Below are 23,458 nucleotides of genomic sequence, written 5' to 3' on the forward strand. Positions count from 1 at the left end.
AAGGGTCTATAGATTGTTCAAAAATGTGTGTGAAATCTTATGGGACAACTGCTAAGGTCATCAGTCCCTAAGCTTACACACTACTTAACCTAAGTTATCCTAAGGACAAACATACACACCCGTGCCCGAGGGAGGACTCCAACCTCAACAGGGACCAACCGCACTGTCCATGACTGCAGCGCCTATAGATTGTTTGTTCTATTGCAAATCACGATTTTGAACTTTACTAATTTTCAAGTACCGCGCGCAAATGGCCGGTTTTGCTGGTCATTTACCAGATTTAGCTTCAGCTGAGTATACACAATCGCCAAAGAAATAGCAACACCAAGAATGAATTGCCCAACATAAACGAAAGTTGGCTGACGTGTTCATGTACTTGGAAGATGATGTCTATTCAAGTTTTGCGATGGTCTCTGAATGGCGCTAGTAGAGCCACTATGAGGATGATAACCATATTTGGTTTAAATATACGCTGGACGAGGTATGTTGATGTTAAGCAAGAATGCCTTCAAAGCGACAAATACGCCATTATCAACACCCCACTGAGTATGTAATAGGGCTTCGAGAAGCTGGACGTCCCTTCTATGAAACTGCAGGATGATTTGGCAGAAATGGAGCCACTGTACATTGAACGTACGGTCGCTAAAAGACCAAGCCGCGGACGGCCACGTGGCACTACTGAGAGAGGAGACCATCGTGTTCGGTATCCATCCTTTATTGTCCATCTGTCTGCTTCCATTTTGATGCCCGGTTGGTACATCAGTTCACAAGCTTTTACACAATCTGTATGCATTTACACCGAGATAGCGAAACTTCACCAGTATCCAAAATTTGCTATACAACAGTTGCTTGTTACATAGGCCTTGACAAAAAGATATGACATAGACCTACTTTGCTGAGACATGTTATTTGTTTTTGTTTGCGTGTATTAAAGTCGATATATGCGCAAATACTTTAGTCAGACTGGCGTTAACATGAGAGCTCAAAATATGGATGGACACCAGCAGAAAAAAGCCGGCCATGCTGTCGCACTAAGTACAAAACTAAAATTTTGCATCCATATCGACAGATAATGCTCATGGCGATTCATTAAAGCACATTTCATGTTACTGTCACAGAGCCAACACCCAGCATTATGCTAGAAATAGTAATGTAACTTCCAGGAAACCATCTGAAGATAAACCTGAAAAGGTTCGAAAACCGATTCGTGGAATAATAAATAACTGTTCAATAAAGTGACGGGTTGCGGTTTTATGTATTTACACTCGATTAATAGTCACTGGTTCTAAAATATCCGAAATTGATAAGCTTAATATTGTGTTTGTTTCTTGAATAATAAACAGCCATCGTTTCAAATCCTCTTCAATTATTCTTCATTCGGAAACCATTTATAATTTATCATGCTTCATGGTCAGTTATCACTTGTTTACTCATCTTTGCCTAAAGTCGTAGTTAATTCGAGCACACTTTACTGAATACACCCTGCATTAAGTATAGTCGTTATTAAGATAAACAGCCTTCGGCAGACAAGATACCTTATTTAATTCTTTGCATGCTGCATGCGTATTATAGCAGGTATAGGGTAGGTCTAAGCTGATCGAAGCTTCAAAACACGTGCTGGCCCTGAATATGTTGAGAGTGCCTATCGTGATTAATGCTTCGTATGAATAGTGTTAGTTTATACAACGTGCAGTCCACATCCCCTCTGCATGCATCTTCTCTGTAAGAGAGGAAGCAATACACTTCCATATTGTGTTAACAAACTTGAACGTATTGGTCGTAATTTTGCATTATTTAAACATGTTTTCGAGGTCTCCTTACACTGTACTTCTCAATGCACAATGACGATCTTCCTACTTCCGAGCATCTCATTAGTCGAAGTGAGATCAAGTTAATATTAAGTCATTGGTCAAAATTTTGTCCACAAAGGAGAATATTTTAGGATGCAAACAGTGTGCTCATACCAGTTATGTGCGCAGATGAGATTTAAAAAGGGGTAAGGGGCTTTCACACATTCTGCATTCATTATTAGACTATTCCATTCAACAGATCCTGTAATTCTTCTTCACTTTCTTTCGCAGCGTCACAAGCGAATCTTATTACTAATATAATTTCACCGTGATTTTAAGCCCACTTCTGAATCTCATCACCTTATAATGTTTAGACCTCTGTTAAGACAAAATTCCAATGCATTCCATCGGCCTAAGCTACACATAGAATGTAGCGAAGCGCCACTTGAGAGAACCTGATCTACTTCGTGCTTACAGTTAGAGGTAGATGCTGGAAACTTAGTAGCTGCATTCAGCAGAAGAGAATTACATATCTTAATGGGCGAAACATCAAGCTTTAAGTTCAATGTATAACCAGCTGTAAGGGCACACTTAATGAATTTTTAAAGAACTGCACACTGGACCCTCATTCTGGAGGACGACGGTTCAAATCCTGACCGGCCATCCAGATTTAGGTTTCTCATGATTTTCCTAAATCGCTGTGGGAAAATGCTGGGACGGTTCCTTTGAAAGGGCACGGCCTATTTCCTTCTCCATCCTTGACACAAGGCGCTCCGTTTCTAATGACCTCGACGTCGACAGGACGTTAAGCCCAATCTTCCTTCCTTTCCTTGAATTTAAAATTACTGAAAGGACAGTAAAAAAGGATCACAAAAACATCATTCAGTGGGCTACACTGTCACTGACTTTCGAAGTCAAACCAACTGTGGTATTCCGACTGTTTCGCTTGGCGTCCTACATCGTTTGAAGCGATATTTAAGCGAGCTTTGTTCTCAGTGTAAACCAACCAACTCTGTCGATAATATTGCAAGTTCGCAATATGCAAATTAAACTACTCTGGCAAGTTGTTATACGCAGAAGGTGTTTCGATAAAACAGAATTACTGCCAGTCCATTCTGCAAACGTTCGAAAGTCTTATGTCAATCTTCTATTATTTCAGTTACTTCTAACCAATACTGTTATTTTCGATTGAAAAGTGTTAACGGTTAATTTACCCCCGAAAAACTTGGAACTGCGTGTGAGAGGCCCCGTGATAACCCAGGGCTGCCGGGAGACATCACGACTGCTTTTAACCATCCTTATAAGTGCAGAATTTCGAAGTGATAAGAACTTTAAAACTTGACGTAACTCGCTGCCTCAGTGGTCTTTTATCCTTGCAGTAGTTCAGTGTGTGTGTGTGTGTGTGTGTGTGTGTGTGTGTGTGTGTGTCGGAGAGAGAGAGAGAGAGAGAGAGAGGGGGGGGGGGGGGGGGAGAGAGAGAGAGAGAGAGAGGCCTACAGAGTTAAGTGTAATTACCAAATTAAGAAAACAGGTAGCTAAAGATTAATGTAAAAGATCACATAAATAGCATCTTGCCATCGGTATCGCTAAGAAAATGTATTATAACTGCAGACTGGTTAGTCACACATTACGCCACGATATTCTAATTATGATCCATGGAAAATGCAAATAACTAACTGGTCACAAGTAAGACAAAACACACCAGCTCTGTAAAAGAAGAATGTCAATTGCGTCCGATTGAAGATAGCCGTTCCGATTTTGCAAGTCTTCGTTTCAGAGCGACCCTGATAACTGATAATTGTGCAACAGTATGAGCTTGCTAAGATATAAGCCAAAGGAAAACAATATACTTGTGTCACGCGGGCTCTCATTTTGCAGTTCACAAAGGGTACTTGAATTTTATTACTTGAGAAGCTCACTTGAGAAGCTCATAGACGTTTCTTGGTGAGATAGGGAATGTCGATCATTATTTCTCGACTAAAAGTGCGTTTAAAGTTCACATTCAATTGCAACAGGGGATATTCTCGCTACACTGAAGTATCTCAGCGAGATACGTGGAGTGGGACTTACTGGTATCCAATGAAGGAAGCTTCGTATGGCAAGTTTAACGTTCTAGTGTAAAATTCGGTGCTAATAAATCACTCGGGCGCACTTCTTGTGAAATCTATAACAACATTCTATTTACCTGATTGTTTTTTAGATTAATCTTGTGTTACGGTTTTGCTTAATTTGGTGATTTATTTTTTTTAACACTATCTGCAGACCTCCCTCCCCTTCTCTCTCTCTCTCTCTCTCTCTCTCTCTCTCTCTCTCTCTCTCTCTCTCTCTGTCGTGACTGCAACCTCCGTCAACTGTTAAAGTACTTAAAAGCAGGGTAGATTTATCCTATGGGTCCTATTCAAATAACCCATTCCTAGAAAGTTTGCTACGTGTGCATCAACACTGTCTTTGCCAGCCGCTGTGGCCGAGCGGTTCTTGGCCCTTCAGTCCGGAACCGCGCTGCTGCTACGGTCGCAGGTTCGAGTCCCGCCTCGGGCATGAATGTGTGTGATGTCCTCTGGTTAGTTAGGTTTAATCAGTTCTATGACTAGAGGACTTATGACCTCAGATGTCAAGTCCTATTGTGCTTAGAACCATTTGAATTTGAACACTCTCTTTGCGACTAAGACCTATGTGGTGGAAAGTACGTCTCGTTTAACCCACTTTTATACACTGCTTCGGCGTGTCTAGTACTCAGGAGGAAAAGACTCGCATACAAGCTTGAAATCCAACCGAGGAAGAAATTGAGGAAGATATTGGAAATAAAGGGAACGAATACAAACTCAGGTGACAAAAGTCATGGGGTAGCGATATGCAGAATACATATGGCGGTAGTATGGCATATACAAGGCATAAAAGGGAAGAGCCATGGCAGAGCTGACATTCACACTCAAGTGATTCATGTGAAAAAGTTTCCGAAGTGATTATGGCCGCACGACGGGAATAACAGGCTTTGAAAGCGGAATTGTAGTTGGAGCTAGACACATGGAACATTTCAATTCGGAATCACAGCGTCAAGAGCGTTCCGAGAATACCAGTAATCAATGTGAGACTTTCGACGACAGTAACCGTTGGGTTAGTGCGGCGGCATTGGGCGTTAATGGGCTAAGGCAGCAGACGACCGACGAGAGTGCCTTTGCTAACAGCACGATATCGCCTCTCCTGGGCTCGTTACCATAACGGTTGGACGCTGGTCCACTGGAAAACCGTGGCCTGGCCAGATCAGTCCCAATAACAGTTGGTAATAACTGATAGCACGGTTCGAATGTGGTGCAGACCCCATAAGGCCGTGGACCCAAGTTGTCAACAAGACACTGTGCAAGCTGATAGTGGCCCCGTAACGGAGTGTCTACACAGAATGGAGCAGGTCCTCTGTTCCAATTGAAACGACCATTGACTATTTTGGACCATTTGCAGCCATTCATGGACTGGCATTATTATGGATGACAATGCTTCATTTCACCAGGCTGACAATTATTAGTGATAGGTTTGAAGAACATTCTGGATAATTCGAACGAATGATTTGTCCAGCAAAGATCACTCGACGTGGACGTAATCGCGAGTTCGTTTTGTGCCCAAAATCCTGCATCGGTAACACTTTCGTAATCATGAACGGATATAGAGGCTACATGGTTCCATATTTCTGCAGGCGACTTCCAACGACTTGTTGAGTGCATGTCACGTTGAATTGTTGCACTACGCATAAGTCCAGCACGACATTAGGAGATATCCCATGACTTTTGTGATCACAGTGTAATTGTTGTACTCCTTCGTCATTCTGCTTCTTAATGTAGCATGGCCAATTCGTCCCCATTCATTCCTTAGATAATATCTAATGTTTTTGTTGTCTGTTCAAACGACAAGTAAGCGAATACTGGTATCTGACTGACATTCACGTTTAGGTATCCTCAATTAAAGTGAGGTCCGGTATGGTACTACCGAAAAGACAACACTGACTTCTTTCCCCAATTTGTCCAATCCGAGCTTGCATTTCATTTCTAATCGCCTTGCAGGCGACGGAACATTATACTCTGATCTTCCTGCGTTCAAGTAACATTAACAGATAGTGAGACAACGATCAAATTTCCATAACGCCAGAGGTATGAGGGGTATGTATGGTACATGATACTCAATAGATTCCAAGATTTATTTTTGGCAGCTACTGTCCATTCCACTCACGTGAATTGTCTCAGTTGTGGTAAATGACAGAGTACCAATGGTTCGGAAACCAGTTGCCAGTTGGCTCTTAACCTCTTTTTTATCAGTCTACTGACTGGTTTGATGCGGCCCGCCACGAATTCCTTTCCTGCCCTAACCTCTTCATCTCAGAGTAGCATTTGCAACCTACGTCCTCAATTATTTGCTTGACGTATTCAAATCTCTTTTTCCTCTACAGTTCCCTCTAGTACCATGGAAGTCATTCCCTCATGTCTTAGCAGATGTCCTATCATTCTGTCCCTTCTCCGTATCAATGTTTTCCACAGATTCCTTTCCTCTCTGATTCTGCGTAGAACCTCCTCATTCCTTACCTTATCAGTCCACCCAATTTTCGACATTCGTCTATAGCACCACATCTCAAATGCTTCGATTCTCTTCTGTTCCGGTTTTCCCACAGTCCATGTTTCACTACCATATAATGCTGTACTCCAGGCGTACATCCTCAGAAATTTCTTCCTCAAATTAAGGCCGGTATTTGATATTAGTAGACTTCTCTTGGCCAGAAATGCCTTTTTTGCCATAGCGAGTCTGCTTTTGATGTCTTCCTTGCTCCGTCCGTCATTGGTTATTTTACTGCTACCTAAGCACAATTCCTTAACTTCGTTGAATTCGTGACCATCAATCCTGATGTTAAGTTTCTCGCTATTCGCATTTCTACTACTTCTCATTACTTTCGTCTTTCTCCGATTTACTCTCAAACCATACTGCGTACTCATTAGACTGTTCATTCCGTTCAGCAGATCATTTAATTCTTCTTCACTTCCACTAAGGATAGCAATGTCATCAGCGCATCTCATTGACATCCTTTCACCTTCTATTTTAATTCCACTCCTGAACCTTTCTTTTATTTCCATCATTGCTTCCTCGATCTGCAGACTGAAGAGTAGGGGCGAAAGGCTACAGCCTTGTCTTATACCCTTCTTAATACAAGCACTTCGTTCTTGATCGTCCACTCTTATTATTCCCTCTTGGTTGTTGTACATATTGTATATGACCCGTCGCTCCCTATAGCTTACCCCTACTTTTTTCAGTATCTCGAACAGCTTGCACCATTTTATATTGTCGAACGCTTTTTCCAGGTCGACAGATCCTATGAACGTGTCTTGATTGTTCTTTAGCCTTGCTTCCATTATTAGCCGTAACGTCAGAATTGCCTCTCTCGTGCCTTTACTTTTCCTAAAGCCAAACTGATCGTCACGTAGCGCATTCTCAATTTTCTTTTCCATTCTTCTGTATATTATTCTTGTAAGCAGCTTCAATGCATGAGCTGTTAAGCTGATTGTGCGATAATTCTCGCACCAGTCAGCTCTTGCCGTCTTCGGAATTGTGTGGATGGTGCTTTTCCGAAAGTCAGATGGTATGTCGCCAGACTCATATATTCTACACACCAACGTGAATAGTCGTTTTGTTGCCTCTTCCCGTAATGATTTTAGAAGTTCTGATGGAATGTTATCTATTCCTTCTGCCTTATTTGACCGTAAGTCCTCCAAACCTCTTTTAAATTCCGATTATAGTACTGGATCCCCTATCTCTTCTAAATCGACTCCCGTTTCTTCTTCTATCACATCAGACAAATCTTCACCCTCATAGAGGCTTTCAATGTATTCTTTCCACCTGTCTTCTCTCTCCTCTGCATTTAACAGTGGAATTCCCGTTGCACTCTTAATGTTACCTCCGTTGCTTTTAATGTCACCAAAGGTTGTTTTGACTTTCCTGTATGCTGAGTCTGTCCTTCCGACAATCATATCTTTTTCGATGTCTTCACATTTTTCCTGCAGCCATTTCGTCTTAGCTTCCCTGCACTTCCTATTTATTTCATTCCTCAGCGACTTGTATATCTGTATTCCTGATTTTCCCCTGAACATGTTTGTACTTCCGCCTTTCATCAATCAACTGAAGTATTTCTTCTGTTACCCATGGTTTCTTCGCAGCTACCTTCTTTGTACCTATGTTTTCCTTCCCAACTTCTGTGATGGCCCTTTTTAGAGATGTCCATTCCTCTTCAACTGTACTGCCTACTGCGCTATACAAAAGGTTCAAATGGCTCTGAGCACTGTGGGACTCAACATCTTAGGTCATAAGTCCCCTAGAACTTGAACTACTTAAACCTAACTAAACTAAGGACATCACACACACCCATGCCCGAGGCAGGATTCGAACCTGCGACCGTAGCAGCCCCGCGGTTCCGGGCTGTAGCGCCAGAACCGCACGGCCACCGCAGCCGGCTGCGCTATTCCTTATTGCTGTATCTATAGCGTTAGAGAACTTCATACATATCTCTTCGTTCCTTAGAACTTCCGTATCCCACTTCTTTGCGTATTGATTCTTCCTGACTAATGTCTTGAACTTCAGCCTACTCTTCATCACTAATATATTGTGATCTGAGTCTATATCTGCTCCTGGGGACGCCTTACAATCCAGTATCTGATTTCGGAATCTCTGTCTGACCATGATGTAATCTAATTGAAATCTTTCCGTATCTCCCGGCCTTTTCCAAGTATACCTCCTCCTCTTTTGATTCTTGAACAGGGTATTCGCTATTACTCGCTGAAACTTGTTACAGAACTCAATTAGTCTTTCTCCTCTTTCATTCCTTGTACCAAGCCCATATTCTCCTGTAACCTTTTCTTCTACTCCTTCCCCTACAACTGCATTCCAGTCGCCCATGACTATTAGATATCCTCATAAACTTTCTCTATCTGCTTGCGACGTCGGAATGTATACCTGAACTATCGTTGTCGGTGTTGGTCTGCTGTCGATTCTGATTAGAACAACCCGGTCACTGAACTGTTCACAGTAACACACCCTCTGCCCTACCTTCCTATTCATAACGAATCCTACACCTGTTATACCATTTTCTGCTGCTGTTGATATTACCCGATAGTCATCTGACCAGTAATCCTTGTCTTCATTCCACTTCACTTCACTGATCCCTACTATATCTAGATTGAGCCTTTGCATTTCCCTTTTCAGATTTTCTAGTTTCCCTACTACGTTGAAGCTTCTGACATTCCAGGCCCCGACTCGTAGAACATTATCCTTTCGTTGATTATTCAATCTTTTTCTCATGGTAACCTCCCCCATGGCAGTCCTCTCCCGGAGATACGAATGGGGGACTATTCCGGAATCTTTTGCCAATGGAGAGATCATCATGACACTTCTTCAACTACAGGCCACATGTCCTGTGGATACACGTTACGTGTCTTTAATGCAGTGGTTTCCATTGCCTTGTGCATCCTCATGTCGTTGATCATTGCTGATTCTTCCGCCTTTAGGGGCAATTTCCCACCCCTAGGACAAGTGAGTGCCCTGAACCTCTATCCGCTCCTCCGCCCTCTTTGACAAGGCCGTTGGCAGAATGAGGCTGACTTCTTATGCCGGAAGTCTTCAGCCGCCAATGCTGATTATTTATTAATAATTTAGGCAGTGGCGGGGATCGAACCCGAGACCGAAGACGATTTGATTATGAATCAAAGACGCTACCCCTGGACCACGGTTACCCCTCCTTATCCTCATATACCCCCTTATTCCGCCATTAGCCCACTATCATAAGAGGCTGTGTGGGGTAATCCATAGAGGAGACGAATACAAAGCAATCCAACACGGCACTGATTGTGAGAAGTCTAAACGTTCAGAGCTAACTATAGACACTTGTGAGAGTTACATCTGCAACTTCCGTCTATACGACTACGTCAGCGTTTCATACGCCCAGTTAGGGTGGTTGCGGCCAGACAAGTTGCGTAACCATCACTCGCTGCCCAGTAACTGGCATAAGTGGTTGAATGTCGTTCACAAATTCCTTCACTGTGGCTGCCCTGCTCTTTGGAGTGCCCTGTGCGGTTGCATTCAAGAAAATGCTGAAGAGCTTCCTTTTGCCAACTTCATAAATTTTCCATAAAGACTAACAAAAAATAAAATGGTTCAAATGGCTCTGAGCACTATGGGACTCAACTGCTGAGGTCATAAGTCCCCTAGAACTTAGAACTACTTAAACCTAACTAACCTAAGGACATCACACACATCCATGCCCGAAGCAGGATTTGAACCTGCGACAGTAGCGGTCACGCGGTGCCAGACTGTAGAGCCCAGAACCGCACGGCCACTCCGGCCGGCTAAAGTGTAACACATATGGCAGTTCTCTCTCCGTTAATCATCGTACGCCACTTCCTTTTTTCGTTTTTCAGTCCGTCAGATCAATTTCTGCGTAGAGAGATCCCGGAGCAGAGAACTATTGGGCGAGCTGGTATTACAAAACCACACACAAGTGATGCAAAGGTCCGTAACAAAAATTTTGTGTCGAACACATAAAACCTGGATTATAGAGCAATTGAAGAAAACCATTCGGTCGGATGAGTCTGGTTCCACACTATTTGCAACCTCTGGCAGAGTTCATGTTCCAAGGGTGAAACTTGGCCGGGGCTCTGATGATGGTTTAGGGAGCCTTACCGTGATATTACGCGGACTGCTTGGTTACCCTGCACGGTCGCATTACTGCCAAGGATTACGCGACCATTTTGGCTGATCAGGTGCATCCCATGGTACAATGTTTGTTCCCCACTGCTGACGCTGTGTTCCGGTACGGCACGGGTTCTGCTCACACAGTTAGTATCGTCCAGGGCTGGTTTCCTGAGCACGAGGATGAACTTTCCCCTGTCCCCTGACCACCGCAGTCACCAGATCTCAGTATTGTTGGGGTTTTGTGGTCGACTCTGAAGGCAAGGGTGCGTGATCGCTATCCACCTCCATCATCGATGCCTTAACGTGCAACTACAGTTCAGGAAGAGTACCTTGACAACAATACAGGGCCTGTATTTATCCATTCCGTGACGACTAGAAGCTGTTTCGAATGTCAGCGGCTTACGTACAGCATTTTAGGCGTATAACGTGTTGTGGCTCCGAGCACTATGGGACTTAACATCGGAGGTCATCAGTTCCCTAGAACTTAGAACTAGTTAAACCTAACTAACCTAAGGACATCACAAACATCAATGCCCGAGGCCGAATTCGAACCTGCGACCGTAGCGGTCGCGCGGCTCCAGAATGTAGCGCCTAGAACCGCACGGCCACCCCGGCCGGCTAACGTGTTGTGTTTTTGGTGTTTCCTTATTTTTCCACCCCTGTAACATGTGTGTTATCGTGTGAACATAATGTAAAATAGGTAGTACGCCTGGTTGTAAGACAGAGCTCGACGGTTTTAATCTTGCCAGAATAAATAAAACAGTTTAAAAAATCCTGCTACCGACTTGGGTGGCGCTGTAGTAAGACATTGGTCTCGCCTTCAGAAGGACAGTGGTTTGGTTCGAATTCACGGTCAGGCACTGAGGTTCTGGGCCGATCCTTTGAAAAGACACAAAGTATTTCCTTTTCCTGACCTTCACATTCCGAGCTTGTGCTCCGTCTCTAATGACGACGTCGTTGACAAGACATTACATCCTAAGCGTCATGCCTTCTTCCAGCACTGTCATGCCTAGTACACTGAAATGACAAAAGTCGAGCAGTATGCACAAAAGACATGGCTGTAGTATCGCGTACACAATGTATAAAAGAGCAATGATTTGGTGGAGGTGTCACTGGTACTCATGCGATTCATATGAAAAAGTTCTCAATGTCATTATGGGCGCACTACACGAGTTAACAGACTTTGAATGCACAATGGTACTTGGAGCTAGGCGCCTGGGACATTTCATTTCGGAAACCGTTAGGCAAATCAATAATCCGAGATCCACAGTCTCAAGAGTGTGTCGAGAATATATAATTTCAGACTTTACCTCTCAACACGGACAACGAAGTGGCCGACAGCCTTCACTTAACGACCAAGAGCAGCGGCGTTTGTGTAGAGCTGTCAGCCCTAGCAAACAAGCAACACTGATCAAAATGGCCGCAGAAATAAATTTGGGACTAACTACGAGCGTATCCGGTAGGACAGTGCGTCAAAGATGGAAAACTGTGGTCAAATGAGCCCCGATTTCAGCTGATGAGAGCTGATAGTAGGGTTACAGTGTGGCGCAGATCCACGAAATTTTTAACAACGCAAGCTGGTGTTTGCTCCATAATGATGTGCGCTGTGTTTACATGGAATGGACAGGGTCGTATGGTCCAACTGAACCGGTCATTAACTGAAAACGGTTATGTTCGGCTACTTCAATGACTTGTTGAGCCGATGCCACGTCGAGTTGCTGCAACACATCGGGAAGGAGGAGGTGAGGCACGGTAATAGGAGGTATGCCATGACCTTTTTCACCTCACTGTATGGTGTTTTTTATGGTGAACGCTTCAGGATCCTCACTGTGCTCTTGTGTAGCCTCTCAGAGAATTCCTCTCTGCTATCCAGCGACCACTGAACTGGGAACGACCTGTGATCTACAAATAGTACAGAATATAGATTCCCCTGTCAGCAAGTTTATGTGCCGGTTACGTCAGTTCACAAGGAAAGCGTCCTACGTAAGGACTTCTTCGGCGAAGTCATTAGGTGCATAGTGCCTGTGAGAGGACTGAACGGCGATTCCAAGTACTGTAACATTTATAAGAAAACCTTTAGCGGCAGCGGAAGCTTATTGTGTCCTTAGGATAGATAGGGCACTATGCAGGCGTTCGTTTCAGGCCTGAGCTATTGCTTACATCGAGAAAACTTTTATACGACCTTCCTTAGCCTTACAAAACGCATCAGCCAGGGCAATAGCGTCCGTAGAATAATAGACTTGTATTCGGCAGAAATGATCCTTATTTACCACATCCATATTTGATGTAACTAACTGGAAGGGTCCTTCGAAGAGGTCAGTGCGACTCCCTTCCCCATGCTTGTTCAACCAGTGCTGCCTCTAATGGTCAGGTTGTTGACGAGAGATTGAGCTCTTAACCTCACTTGGAAAGTGAAATTACTACTACAGTAATTGTTGTTAGTGTGGCCAACTTAGCGTCAAGTGGATTAGCCAGTGAAACTTCTAGTACAGAAGCAGCAGCTAGGGCAGACTGTTATCCTGTGCTTGAAGAAACATTTCATGAAAGTCGTGAACTGATTCTAAAATTGAAGTGGCTCCAAATTTCTAAAGTTGTTTGTGAACCCCAGTCCTTTGGGAAATATCTTCCTCATAAGGGCATAAGTTTACTAATTAAAAAAATCACTCCGCCTTCAGGACACTAGTGACCTAGCGGGACCATCTGACCGCCTTGTCATGCGGATAGGAGGGGCGTGGGGTCAGCACACCGCTCTCCCGGTCGTTATGACGGTATTCTTGACCGAAGTCGCTACTGTTCGGTCGAGTAGCTCCTCAATTGGCATCACGAGGCTGAGTGCACCCCGAAAAATGGCAACAGCGCATGGCAGCCTGGATGGTCACCCATCCAAGTGCCGACCACGCCCGACAGTGCTTAACTTCGGTGATCTCAAGGGAACCGGTGTATTCACTGCGGCAAGGCCGTTGCCCGTAAGTTTACTAATAAAGTTGAAATTGCTAATTTCATACGATTTTTCTTCAAACTGGGGAGTACGTTCACTCACTGCTTTCCATATACGCCTCGCGAAATGGCCGTGACGAGAAAACCAGAGACGTTATAGCTCATGCAGAGATATACCGAGAGTTTCTACCACGCACAGTTCGCAAATAGAACGGGGAAATGAGGAAAGTGGTTGTGATCCCATAAATTGTAAAGGAACCTAATTACCATTCTTAACCGAAAAGCGGTTGTCTTTTCGCGATGAGCCAAATGTAATACGGCTGTACCTGTTACTCTCATTTTATATACGTATTTTTGCTGCTATCGGATCCAAGTTTGGTGGCTTTACTGGGAGAACACGCTTCGGTACGAAATTAATCCGACCACGAGTCTCTTATACTTTTCAAATATTAAAGTTTTTAAGTTAAAAAAGGAAGCATTTTGAAATAATAAAAGTACGAGTCAAATTACTTTCTTTTATTGTCCCTTTAGTTCGTAACACACTTCCATAACAATACCAAACCTCATCCAGTCCCACACTATTACTAAAGTAATCATTGCTATGCTACACCTGATTAAACAAGTTATCACTGGTCACGGAAGTCTTGTCATTTACCTTCTACTGTCAATATGTTCCTCCAAGTAAATTACTGATTCACAAAAGCAACACTGTTTCAACTGTAAATCTCAGAACTAAATGGCTCTAAGCACTAAGGGACTTAAATCTGAAGTCATCAGTCCCCTAGACTTAGAACTACTTAAATCTAACAAACACACACATCGATGCCCAAGGCATCGATGCGACCGTAGCAGCAGCATGGTTCCGGACTGAAGCGCCTAGAACCACTCGGCTACAACGGCCGGACTCAGAAATAATTCCGCCTTTCCGTGAAATAACTGATTTACTCAAACAGGTTTCTGCTACGAACCGACGCAACCCTTTGAACTCTTGATTACACTTCCTAGCAGTTTTTTCATACAGTTTGTTCGTGAGGCGGCTGCGCAAGACCGCTACGTGCGGAAGCCCAACAACGACTCCACTATGCACACCAAGACCACAGAACAGAACACAAAATGCATACTCGGCCGCATTCCATACACCACAAGTTAGCGCGCATGCGCCAAGTCTGCCATATCGAAACCGAGTAAACAGCTGTGTCTGAAGCCAAAGGCGAAAGGATACAACTTTTTTATTTTATTAATTTTGCATTTTAGCTGCTTGGTTTACCTACAGGTTTTGTGTACTACCAAAATTACAAATCTATAATGAGCAGTAGTAAGAGAAAAGCCCGCGCATGAATGTAACTAGCGGTTTGCACGGTGCGGCTGATAGCACTACATGAGAAAAATGATTTTCCCAATTTTCCCCCTGTAAACAATGAAAGCTCATTAAACTGTAAAAAAAATACTGTACGTAAACGCCACAAAGCTACATCAACTGGAGTTTTCGACAGAGATTCTCGTATTCCTTTAAAAAATTAAAAACGCCTTGTTTCGCATTTCCGTGGTTTCTTCATTACTGTATATAACGCCTGACATTCGGTTCTGAAGAAACTAATTGGCGTACAAGATTGGTTTCTATCGTATGTTTTAGCTTCATATCACAGCTCGACGATGAAGTGTCTGTTTTTTCGGTATTGGTCATAGTTACTGTGATACTCAATCTTCAAGAACTCTGCAGCATTAAATTTGAAGTGTTTGCAGTGAATGTCATCACCGGCTACTTTACGTATGATTAGTTATTCAGGTGATATGTTGCTGTGTATTAAATGTAGCTAGCATATCGAAACTGTATTTAAAGTTGAAGGAAAAGTCACATCTCACTACATTACGGAGAAAACAGAAGTTAAAGTTTTTTATTGGACGGCATTCCACGTGCAAGTAGCCTGCAGCTCAGTCGTGAACAGTTCGTGCTAGCAGACGCTCGTTTCTCAAAATGAGTGATCGCGAGTTGTTGTTGTACTTAACACTGGAAGATGAAAAATGATGAAAAAGGAGTCATTCTACACCAACAGTTACCAAGTGGAAAAGCTAAAACATATCTCATATTTAGGACAAATCATGTCAAAAGTTTCTTCGCAACACTTACGAAAGGTAATTTATTAAACGAAAATGATTCACATTACATAGTATGTTAGAGGGAACGTATCGGTCTGGGCCTAATTCAAAGCCGGGCGGGGTAGCCGCTTGGTCTATGGCGTCTTGTCACGGTCCGCGTGGCTCCCCCCCCTCCCTCCCCCTCCCCCCCCCCCCCCCCCCCATCGGTTCGAGTCCACCCTCGGGCATGGGTGTGTGTGTCGTCCTTAGCGTAAGTTAGTTTAAGCATTGTGTAAGTCTAGGGACCGATGACCTCAGCAGTTTGGTCTCAGACCTTACCACAAATATCCAATTTCCTAATTCAAAACAACTGAATAAATAAAATTTTAATCGAGCGCACTGTCTTCATTTAAAGTAACATCTATATGTTACTTTCAGGTTAGAAATATAATTCAAAATTTCACCACTGACGCAAACACTGAAATTCCTGCATAGTGTCCCATAACGGGTATTTCTGTTGGAAGTAAAGTTGATTTATCAGCTCAAAGATCCAGAGAATAAAAATTAGGAAGTAAAATAAAAATACTGCAAGGAAAAAAAGAACAGTATTTACAAAACAAAGTAGCTTCATTGTCATCTGAAGATAAAAGCAGTAGCAGTTCATATTTTGCACATTCGAACAGTAATTAATTTAAAAACTTATGTGACAAGCTTTTAACTAAAGATTTATCACAACTTGTTTCATTAGCGTTTACTTTCGTAAAAGTTTTAATTTAGCCAGTTAAATTGCTTCACTGCATAAGAATGTCAATTTAGGAGCTACCGTTTCGCTGTTACTCGTTTTCAGTATGACGTCGAGCGCAACGCTTGACTTCATACAATATGGTTCAAATGGCTCTGAGCACTATGGGACTTAATATCTGAGGTCATCAGTCCCCTAGAACTTAGAACTACTTAAAACTTACTAACCTAAGGACATCACACACATTCGTGCCCGAGGCAGGATTCGAATCTGTGGCCGTAGCGGTCGCTCGGTTACACACTGAAGCGCCTAGAACCGCTCGACCACAGCGGCCGGCACTGACTTCATACACATCAAAGGAGTCGTCCACTTCTTTCCTTTCTGTATACTCTAAAATCTGTGCCAAAACGCTGCGTGACCACCCACTCTTTGACACTGTTGAGGTATTACACCAAAACAGTCTCTCTCTCCATGGAAAAGCTGCGATAAGTAAGGAAGTCCGGACTTCGAGTCTCGGTCCAGGACACAGTTTTAATCTGCCAGCAAGTTTCATATCAGCGCACACTCCGCTGCAGAGTGAAAATCTCATTCTGGATAAGTAAGGAGCTTAATATCGATACGTTACAACGTCAAAGTTAGCAGTACTCCACGCACCGTAAAGTGCTTTTTGCGGAGTATAGGCGTTGTTTTCGTCGAATGTTCCATTTCGCTCAGGTCGCTCCGCTCCACAGAGGGCAGTGTCCATGCTGGCATTTGAAATACAGAGCGGAGAGTTTTGGCCTTTTAATTCCTTTCGGTGCGACGTGACCTTCCGGCACACGTTGTCAGCACTAATGCTTCGGCGTGGTCCTTGGCCGTAAGCGGTTGCAGCCAGCGAGTCAGACGCCTGGCGCGGCGTGGCCTTGGCGAAACTAATTTGTTCTGGGAACTCAGGTATACGTGGCTCCTGCGGCCGCAACCACTGGGCGAGCGTCTTTTACCTGTCTGATCTGTGACGCACAGCTAAGGTGCGGAGGTAACCCTCTAATTACGCCACGGTTCGCCAGCTGATACTGGCACGCTTGATTTCTACTCCTACATCTCTACTCTGCAATTCACACTTATATGCCTGGCACTATGTTCACACTTTAACTCACCGTGATCTCGCTGGAAAAACGAACACTTAAATCTTCGCTCATTTTATTACGATGATCCTTTCTTCCTATGCATAGGGTGATAATTATTGAACTATATAAAATGAAATCGACATAACTTCTGAACGGCTTGCGTTAGGACATTCAAACAGCACGGTTGGCCGCGGGGCATGAGGAGTGTTAGTACGCGCAACAAGGTTTGTTTTGGCAGTGAAGCCCACTTTCATTTGGATGGGTTCGTCAATAATCAGAACTGTCGCGTTTGGGGGACTGAAAATGCGCATTTCGCGATCGTGAAGTCTCTTCACCCTCAACAGGTGACTGTGCGATGTACAATGTCCAGTCACGGAATAATCGGTGCGATATTTCTTGATGGCACGGTGACTACCGAACGGTACGTGAAGGATTTGAAAGATGATTCCATCCCCATTATTCAAAGTGACCCTGATTTGCACAAGATGTGGTTCATGCAAGACGGAGCTCGACCCCATAGAAGGAGGAGAGTGTTTGATATCCTGTAGGAGCACTTTGGGGGCAGCATTCTTGCTCCGGATCTAAACACATGCGGTTCCTTTTTTGTGAGGCTATATTAAAGACGAGGTGTACAGCAATAACCCCAAAACCATTGCTGAGCTGAAACCGCCGGCCGGGGTGGCAGAGCGGTTCGAATCCTGCCTCGGGCATGGATGTGTGTGATGTCCTTAGGTTAGTTAGGTTTAACTATAGGAGGTCATCGACAGCATCGATGTTCCGACACTTCAGGGGGTCATGCAGAATTTCGCTATTCGCGTGCGCCACATCATCGCCAATGATGGCAGGCATATCGAACGTGTCACAACCTGTAACAATCTCAAAATGGTTCAAGTGGCTCTGAGCAGTATAGAACTTAGAACTACTTAAATCTAACTAGTCTAAGGACATCACACACATCCATGCCCGAGGCTCGATTCGAACCTGCGACCGTAGCAGCAGCGCGGTTCCGGACTGAAGCGGCAGGCTTAACCTGTAACAAATTTACGTGGTTTTTTTTTTCATACAGTTCAATAATTTTAGCCCTGTAGGTTAACAGAATATTTCTATATGTGCTCTGTCTATCCCATGCGGTAAGGAACCCATAACGCACTGTATTACTCTGGCAGGGGACAGACGAGCGTAGTGTAGGCAGTCTTTATAGCACCTTTGATACGGCCTTTAAGTATTCTGCCAGTAAAACGCAGTCCTCCCCACAACGTTATCTATGTGATCGTTCGAATTTAAGTTGTTCGTAATTGTATTCAAAGGTATTTAGTTGAACTGACCGTCTTCAGACTTCTGTGTTTCATAGTGTGACAGAACTTCAACAGGGTCCTCTTATTACTCATTTCCTTGGGAAATGACTCGATGACTTTCCGTCAGTTACTTTTAACTGTGACCTTTCTGGAAGGAAATCACGAATCGAGTCGCACAGCCGAAAAATACACCATAGGCACGTGAGCAGCGGTATCAAAAGCCTTCAGGAAATCTTAAACACGACTGCGAATCAGCAACTGTGTAGATCTGAAGTTGAAAAAATCAGCCAGCCAGTTGGAAAACAAAGATTTATTAGCCCTTGACCCAGGTTTCGATATTTCTAAAAATATCTTCTTCAGAAGGAGTGGGCCTTGTTCTGTGATCCCGTCCTCTCGTCTAATACATGGTGCCTAGGAAGTTGATGTGTCAGATAGCTAGACAAAAATTCAAGCAAATCATATTAATGGAGTTTATTACGGTAAAGTGAATTGACAATAATTAGCTTAGCGGATGTACAATGATCTGTCGCAAGCAATTCAACGTATAAAACTTCCACGAAAGAATTAATACAATGCACAAATCAAGACTAAAGAGTCAGGATGACGGCTCGTCTTCTAGTGCGGCTCTTCTAGTGAAGCCGAGGCTGTCTCGAGCGGTGCTTATATTCTCTTCGTAAAGGTGCCGCTCCTGTCGTAGTGTGAGGTCCTAGTCAGTGATCCACCGGCTGACGTCGTCTCACAGCCTTCTCTGCAGTTACGTTCCGGGCCGACGTGCCGCCGCTTGATGTTACGTCGCAGCACTTGTTACATCACCTGATGGTAGCTTCAGCTAATCTAATGTACCATCAAACGATGTAACCAGGACCACTCCTTCTGAAGAAGGTATCTTTAGAATTATCGAAACCTAGGTCAAGGGCTAATAAAGGTTTCTTTTGCAACTGGTTGGATGAATTTTTCATCCTCTTCGCCTTCCGAAAGTCTACAAATGTGGGATTAATTTCAGAGCCCTTACTTCATGAGAGTAAAGAGCTAGTTGTGTTGCACACCAGCGGTATTTTCTGAACCCGTGGTGATTGTATGTCAAGAGATCATTTTCGTCGAGGTAATGCATAATGTTCCAATACAGTATATATTCCTAAATCCTACTACGCCAGTCTTATAGGTCTGTAATTCATCGGATTAATCCTATTTCCTTTGCTGTGTATTGATGTGACCTGTGAAATTTTACAGTCTTTAGGTATGGACGTTTCGTCGAGCGAGCTACATATGACTGCTAAGTATGGAGCTATTATATCGGCAAACTCTGAAACCAACCTAACTGGTGTACAGTCTGGACAGGAAGACTTTCCTTTATTGAGTGCTTTGAGTTACTTCTCTAGACAGAGGACAGCTAATTCAGAGCTGTTCATTTTGGTAGCTGTTCTCCCCTTGGATGATCCAGGTGTACTGAAGACAGTATGGGAACAGTGAGTCCTTGTAAAGTCTCATGTGCTTGCCACCTTCTGCCGTGAGTAGACACTGTATCGTAATTTTTTAGTAAAGTGTTAAAGTAACAATTCAGTCTGTAATCTCGATCAGAGAAAACATAAACTCGCAGATAAGGAAGAAGTGTATATCTCTGCCCACCATCGTATGTGTACATCTTTTGGGGAGAGAGGGAGAGAGAGAGAGAGAGAGAGAGAGAGAGAGTTAGACTCCGCCATTAGACAAAAGCTCACGCAAATGGTCTATAGTCGCCAAAAGATATTTGGAACATTTTATTATTATTTTACAAACTATATTGAGCAAATTTAAGGTTGTGTTCCCAGATCCTGCATCAACATATTGCAGGCCTTTCTCCACACATTTTATCCTACTTGAATACTGAGTTTGCATATTCCTCTGTTTACTTTCCGATGTAGTTCTATTTATCGACTTTCTACCTGTGGTGCTGTGCTGTTTACATCAATGGCTATGGGGTAGAGTGTAGCGATGTAGGTCACCCACCCCTCTAACATTTCATTCTTGCAGTAGTTTTTCGATTAAATGCATCTTGTCTTGACAAGGGCAACTCCTTTTCGTGGGCCAATAACAGGAGGAACTTCCGCACGTTCTGGAAGAGCTGTGGGGCATTTAGAGTGCAGGGTCTCACGCTAGTCGGCTGCACGGACAGTTGGACGAGCCTTTACGGGGATTATAATCCTGGCGAAGCTTCCGCGAACAATGAATGGCTGAATGGAAGACTCTGTTCTCAATAGAAGAAGAGGAAACCATTGGTGGAAGGAGTGAGAGCTCTGCCACCTGTCGACTTGCCGTTATGCTGCTGTGTGTGGCGTCCGGAGACGTTTCCTCAAGCAAAATACATGAGGCCACTTGTGTACCTGCAAGTACCCAAACTTTACCCTCCCCCGTAGGAACGGTTTGCGAAATCCAACAAAATTTCCAGAATACCCTAAAAGCAAGTCTGGACGTGGGAAGGTGGCGACCCTCGTCTCACATTTCCATATGCACGTATCTCACTGGTGGATCCAATTTATCTTGGAAGCTAGGGAACGGACTTCCAGATCCCTGATTCTAAGAGAACTGGATAGAAAAGAAAGACTTTTGCCTGCTCTGAAGTAAGGCACTGAGAATTCAGAGAGGCATTCGCAGTCGTATTTGGATTCGTATGGGTATTCTGATTCTTATACATCGTGAGGCTATTCTGGATTCTTCTTGACTTCGACCCTCTGCCAAGTCTTCACGAACTCATCACATCGGCTCAGCCCAGCAATAGTTAACAGCAGCCGCATTTCGACGCACCACTTCAGTGACAGTCACGGTAAAATCGTATTTGCAATGCACACTGCCGACTTGGGGAATCAGGATGTACTGAGGGAACGGTAGTTAATTCCTGGTTTCTATTTTTTAGTCTTCCTAACTTGATCATCCCTCCCCCCCCCCCCCCCCCCCCGCCACCTCCTTGAACCATGGACCTTGCCGTTGTTGGAGAGGCTTGCGTGCCTCAGCGATACAGCCACAATGGACGGCTATCTGTTGAGGGGCCAGACAAACGTGTGGTTCCTGAAGAGGAGCAGCAGCCTTTCCAGTAGTTGCAGGCCAACAATCTGGATGATTGGCTGATCTGGTCTTTTAACATCAACGGCCTTGCTGTGCTGGTGCTGCGAACGACTGAAAGCAAGGGTAAACTAATGCCGTAATTTTTCCTGAAGGCATGCAGCTTTACTGTATGGTTAAATGATGATGGCGTCCTCTTGGGTATAGTCCCCCATTCGGATCTCAGGGCGGGGACTACTCAGGAGGACGTCCTTATCAGGAGAAAGGAAATTGGAGTTCTATGGATCGGAGGGCGGAATGTCAGATCCCTTAATCGGGCAGGTAGTTTAGAAAATTTAAAAACGGAAATGAATAGGTTAAAGCTATATATAGTGCGAATTAATCACGTTCGGTGGCAGGAGGAACAAGACTTCTGGTCAGGTGAATGCAGGGTTTTACATGTTGTTGTTGTTGTTGTGGTCTTCAGTCCTGAGACTGGTTTGATGCAGCTCTCCATGATACTCTATCTTGTGCAAGCTTCTTCATCTCCCAGTACCTACTGCAACCTACATCCTTCTGAATCTGCTTAGTGAAGTCATCTCTTGGTCTCCCTCTACGATTATTACCCTCCACGCTGCCCTTCAATACTAAATTGGTGATCCCTTGATGCCTCAGAACATCTACCAACCGAACCCTTCTTCTGGTCAAGTTGTGCCACAAACTTCTCTTCTCCCCAATCCTATTCAATACTTCCTCATTAGTTATGTGACCTACCCATCTAATCTTCAGCATTCTTCTGTAGGTTTTACATATAAAATCAAATAGGGCTAATGCAGGAGTTGATTTAATAATGAATAAAACAATCGGAACGGGGAGAAGCTACTATGAACTGCATAGTGAACGAAATATTGTAGTCAAGATAGACACGAAGCCCACCCATATTATAGTAGTACAAGTTTATATGCCAACTAGCTCCGCAGATGATGAAGAGATTGAAGAAATGTATGATGCGATAAAAGAAATTATTCAGATATTTAAGTGAGACGAAAATTTAGTAGTCATGTAGGAAGAGAAGAAAAAGTAGTAGGTGAATATGGACTGGGGGTAAGGAACGAAACAGGAAGCCACCTACTAAAATTTCAATAGAGCATAACCTAATTATAGCTGACACTTGGTTTAAGAATCATGAAAGAAGGTTGTATACGTGGAAGAGGCCTGGAGACACTGGAATGTTTCAGATAGATCATATAATGGTAAGACAGAGATTTAGAAACCAGATTTTAAATTGTAAGTTATTTCCAGGGGCTAATGTGGACTCTAACGACAATTTATTGGTTATGGACTGTAGATTAAAACTGAAGAAACTGTAAAATGGTACTGGCGGAATTATAATGCTGTGAGGACGGGGCGTGAGTCGTGCATGGGTAGCTCAATTGGTAGAGCACTTTCCCGCGAAAGGCAAAGGTCCCGAGTTCGAGTCTCGGTCCGACACACAGTTTTAATCTGCCAGAAAGTTTCAAACTGTAAAAAGGTAGTAATTTAAGGAGATGGGACCTGGATAAACTGAAAAAAACAGAGATTGCAGAGAGTTTCAGAGAGAGCATTCGGGAAAGATTGACAAGAACAGGGGAAAGAAATACAGTAGAAGAAGAATGGGTAGATTTGAGGGATGAAATAGTGAAGGCAGCAGAGGATCAAGTAGGTAAAAAGGCGAAGATTAGTAGGAATCCTTAGGTATCAGAAGAGATATTGAATTAAATTGATGAAAGGAGAAAATATAAA

The 23,458-nt window shown here is 43.6% G+C and overlaps 1 protein-coding gene and 1 pseudogene across 1 annotated transcript in view; one reads left to right on the top strand and one right to left on the bottom strand.

Moving 5' to 3' along the window:
- LOC126335184 (protein 5NUC-like) overlaps window positions 1-23,458 on the top strand; it is a 346,258-nt gene that overhangs the window by 102,949 nt on the left and 219,851 nt on the right. The window lies entirely within an intron of this gene.
- Window positions 13,353-13,470, bottom strand: LOC126337088 (5S ribosomal RNA; annotated as a pseudogene).

This window comes from Schistocerca gregaria, chromosome 2 (genome assembly GCF_023897955.1).
Source record: "Schistocerca gregaria isolate iqSchGreg1 chromosome 2, iqSchGreg1.2, whole genome shotgun sequence".
Classification (NCBI taxonomy): Eukaryota; Metazoa; Arthropoda; class Insecta; order Orthoptera; family Acrididae; genus Schistocerca; species Schistocerca gregaria.